This window comes from Eschscholzia californica, unplaced genomic scaffold, assembly GCF_041429995.1.
Source record: "Eschscholzia californica isolate CP2 unplaced genomic scaffold, dmEscCali1.0.p SCAF_1, whole genome shotgun sequence".
NCBI lineage: Eukaryota > Viridiplantae > Streptophyta > Magnoliopsida > Ranunculales > Papaveraceae > Eschscholzia > Eschscholzia californica.
Window position 1 is genome coordinate 62,156,670 of NW_028238198.1, and position 5,066 is coordinate 62,161,735.

The 5,066-nt window shown below is 36.9% G+C and overlaps 1 non-coding gene across 1 annotated transcript; it reads right to left on the reverse strand.

The window, feature by feature from the left end:
- Positions 1-3,324: 3,324 nt before the first annotated feature.
- On the reverse strand, positions 3,325-3,397 carry TRNAK-UUU (transfer RNA lysine (anticodon UUU)). The gene has a single exon. It is a non-coding gene; the product is annotated as a tRNA-Lys (tRNA).
- Positions 3,398-5,066: the final 1,669 nt, after the last annotated feature.

The following is a 5,066-nucleotide window of genomic DNA, read 5'->3' on the forward strand; positions in this document are numbered from 1 at the left end:
TTTATAATTAGTTTATTGAATATCTGAAGCATTTTCCGATTATTTTCCTAGTCTTAATGAATGGGATGTTAAACCGGATTTTCAACAAGGGTTGGCATTGGCTGGGAAATGGTTACCTGAGCCTACAAGGGTCCAATTTAAAAGAAAGCACTTATAGATTATAGGCAGAAACTGGACAACCTTTCAGCTGCAGAAGTAAGTTATAAACTCCATTTCATTTCATACGTAAAATAGTTTCAGTTACTTCGAAATGAAAATTTATAATGTAAGTTGTTTGGGACAGGTTGATTGGACTCCGTACGTGAAGTATGGACATCATTATGAGCCTGGCGAGTTGTTATACTACTATGGAATGATTGTCTCTTTCGATATCACTGGTTTATTATACCCTCAACGAACCCTCCGTCAGTTCGCATATCTTCAGACCATTCCAACACCTCCTCGCAAACATGATACAATGAAGTCTGTATTGAAGAGCAAGAGGTACGTGCCTTATTACGGACCATCAATTGCCTGGAATGGGAAAGCAGAGAAGACCAGATCTTATCTGTGTCATCTCGTTGCCCTATGTCTACTTCCAATGATACTGTAGAGGGTTACATGTCGTGGTATGCAACGGTTCCTCACCTAAAGGTATGTAACCCAAATGTAAGAGCTGAAGAACTTCCTCCTCCTCCACCAGCCCCAAAAGATTATGAAAGCAAGTTCAAAAAAATGGTAAGTAATACACCTTACGAAATTAAATTCTTATTAATCACTGAACTTTAGTACCAAATTGAAAGCAAGTTGCTTCATCAACTCATGTTTACAGAGTAAACCATGCGTACGCCTAAGTATACGAAGGCAAACATTCTCACTACCATAATCATCCCGACTCATCTCTTTCAACATCATATCCATCGCACGATGTGCAACCACTTTCCTTAATTTGTCGAAAAGCTTAATTTGATGGGGATGCAACACCTTTCTCAAATTATTCTCAAATGAGTCTGTGAGGCCAATAAACTGAACATCTAAGCAATTATGAGCAGCTTCCCAACATGAAACAAAATTTCCTAACAAATTATTCAAGAAATACTTGAGCCTCCCGTGTTCTCCCTCAGCTCTACTTGTTGATGTGGTGCCGTAATGTCGCATCTGGTTTGTCCAAAAATTAACAAATCTCTCTTTGTAGAGTGACAACCATGTATCTTGACAATAACTTACTAACTCTACGGAGATTTTTCTCTATTTCTCTACGAGCTTATTAACTCGGGTCTTGTATAATTCCTCGGTATTTGCCCACGCGACAAGCTGCCATTCATTGAAAAACTATCAACCATTTTATCTTTCTCAAGTTTCTTCTCACTTGCATCCATCTTCTAATCCTTATTTACAATCTCTAAGTATTTTTCAGCCTTGGCCCGGACATTCTTGTTTATATGCCATATACGAAGTATATTTTTCGCATCTGGAAATATGATCTCAATTGCATTCATCAATGCGAGTTCCCTAACAGTAATGAATACAGTAGGAGAGTCACCAATACTATATAACTCTCGCAAACATTCCATAACCCAAGTATAATGTTCCGTCTTTTCGTTGTTTATAAATGCGTTTGCCACTGTGAAGGTCTTCCTAGTCGAAGTGGCTGAGACTACCTGGAGCAAAGGGAGTTTGAACTTGTTGATTTTATAAGTGCAATCAATGACAACAAACTGAGGGAAACACAACGCAAGCTGAGCACTCCTACGGTGTGCAAAAAACAAGTCCTTTACCTCTTCGGAACTTTCATACCATCTATACTTGACTACATAGTGGTAATCCATGCACAACTTCATAAACTGTTGCATTACTGAGCTACCTTCACTTTCCTCACACTTGACCTTTCGTTGTGCATTGTACACAGTCCTCATTGTAGAAAAGTTAGGCCTATTTTTCTTCATTTGCTTTATATGAAACAATATATATTTCGGACGTGATCCACTTTTAGTTAATGCAGTAACTAATTCTAGCTCATCTTCTTTAAACCTAGCTGCATATGGGTGACCCGTGACGCTCTTCTCCAATGGGTGGTTGTGGTGTCCATCGAGTAATTCAACGATCTACTTGTCGTGAGATACGCTATATTTTACCTTTATACCAAATGGGCAATCACATTTAGAAGAACCTGTACGCCTCTTTTTACTTGGGTCCGTATTAGAGACCCAATTTTCCCTTTGTGGCTACCAAAAACACCACTTGACTACACTGAAACAAGGTATACGACCCCTTTCCTTCATTGTTTACTGACCTCACTCATTTTTTCACAATAACAAATCGAGCTTCTATAGTAGTTTCGGAGCACCAAACTATTACGTCATTCCTCGAATCAAACAACTGCGACATATAAAAAAATACATTATGTGGTTTACAAGAATGAATCAATAACATCGGTGATAACGATAACAAGGTGTACCACAAATTATATACCATGCCTTTTGGAAATAAATGTGATACATAGACAAATACTGTAATAGGTGTTGCATCTCCGGACATTGAAGAAGCATTTGAATCATGTTTAAAAGACTGAAAAAAGAATGAAACAGAAAAAAGTACATAAAAAATCTAAAGGAAGAAAAAATGCACTGAACCATTTTGTGGAATGCAAAACCACGAAATATTTCGTGCTGAAAGGTTTCGTGGTCCATACACCCACGAAACCCCGAAGCGATTTTATCCTGTCTCTCACGAACCAGCTGGGATTTAAGGGTTAAAAAAACTCGTGATAAATAAAGTAAAAAATCATTGCCTCTTCAATGTCATCTAAACCCAACCATGATTCTTGGTCTTCTTGATTGATGCTATCTTTAGCTATACTTCCATCAACATTATCAATTTTATTAGGGTTTTTCTCCATATTTTAGGTTTAAGAGAGGGTCACTAACCTGAGATTTTTGAAGAAAAACAAAATTGTTTAATGGTTCAAAGATGAAGATGAAGAGTAGTTATGAATAAAAGATGAAGAAAAATCATGGATATGAAGAACTTGAAGAACAATAATGGAGGTTTAATGGGGCTAGAAGTTTTAAAACACAACTTGCCTTTTAGTTGATCCCTAGGAAGATTTTGTAGGTTTTGTTTGTTTATTGGATTCCATCCAAAATTTTTGAAATTGTTTTTTAAGTCCCTAAATTTATTTCCCCATAACAAATTAAAAAAGAAATTTGTCAAACCAAATTGACCAAAATTTGACCAAGTCTTTACACCCCGAAAACTATTTTGCTATTGCTGGCCTTAAATTTTAATGCCCATCTTTCAAATGCCCAAAAGTCGCCGCTTACCAAAGGAGAAAAATGAAAAACACGCCGTCTGTGGGAATCGAACCCACGACCACACGGTTAAAAGCCGTGCGCTCTACCAGCTGAGCTAAGACGGCTTTTGTTAACTGAGCCAAGGATCAACTTAATTATACCGTAATATGCCATACTCGGCCGTTTCTCAACTGACACAGTTCAATGATGAACTGAAGCTATGTGGATGACTATCCACCACAATGTCCCATTTCCAAACAGAAACGGTTAGTTGGTAAACTCTAGCTGGACTGATGATCCACAACAATATGGTCCGTTAATAAGCTCTAGCCAGGGGCCAAACTGACACAGTCAATTGGTAACTCTATCTAGGTTGATTATTTTATCCCCAACAATGCATTCTGAGTGCTAACAGGGGCCATTTCCAACCTGATATTGGCCGTTGATAAACTGTAGCTAAGTTTCTTTTTTGTTGAGATCTGTAGCTAAGTTGATGCTTTATCCATAAGAATGTCTTCTAAGTGCTACCATGACCCATTTCCAAACTGATATTGTCCATTAGTAAATTCTAGCTAGCTTGATGACTCTATCCATGCCAACATCTTCTACGTACCAACTAGTTCCCTATCCTTTACGATAAGCAACCCTTTGATAAAGTCAATGATTTCAAGTGAGAAGAGTTGGGGGAAAAAAATGTACATTTGAAATGGGGTTATCTTATTTTGGAAGATTCTCTCCTAACTTCAAACAAAACCTTGACAAATTGTCAAATTGAATCTAGACTTCTAAATGTCAATGTCAGAAATGGTCCATCTCTTTATCATTTAGGAAGCAGCTAATAACACCCGCTAAAAGTGTTGTTAGCCTCCAACCTCTGTAGTCATCCGGTACGGACTGGGTGCCTACAACGGAGGCACCCCTCCCCCCTTTTACTCTTGTTCTTCTCCTTCTTCTCTTTCTTCTTTTTCATCTCTTCTCCTTCTTCGAATCATAATCAACAATTTATCATGGAAAAAACCCTTACTTGTAAAAGTAGCATTATTGTTTTACATTTTATGACCTAAAGCCGTTACTTGTTTTTTTTTTATGAAAGAAAGCCCTTACTTGTTAAAGTAGCATTGATTATTAAGTCTTAATAAAATTGAGTCTTCAAGTGTCAGGAATCTTGATGCTCATATCAAGTAATAACATGATTCCGTTAAGGAGAATATAGAACTAGAAAGTACCAAAATGTTACAAGGTCCAAAGTTCTACACATCTTCGAAAGTTTGGAAATAATTAGTTATTAAGTCGGCCAATTCTACAAAAACTTTAAAAGTATTTTATGATTGTAAGTTACCACTTTCTTAATCAAATTAAAATAAAGGACCGCTTATTTCTTTGAGGGAAAAATGAATTGGAGGTCTAATTTTTGGGAGGTAAATTCAAACCAAATCTAACAAAGAATAAGAATTCAAAACACGTCTAAATGTCAGAGAAAGTACAACTTTGTTTTTCTTCCCCTCTTGCCCTTGGACATGACATTCAACATCTTCTCCTCTTTTCTGACTAAAGATGACTTCAACATTAAATTCATGTCCAATCATGAGATGTAAATCTTCCATAAACCCTACAAATTTTCATTTTCCAGCTAAAACTGAGATATTTCCTTCTCTTTCTCCCTCTAAATCATTCAGATCTTATCTTCTTCCTCTCTTTCACTCTAAAATTTTGTTCAGCGGCGCCATTTTCTCCGAAAGATTGTGCGAAATATTTCGATCTCGTCCATTATTGTGTTCGAATTCCTTCTTGTTT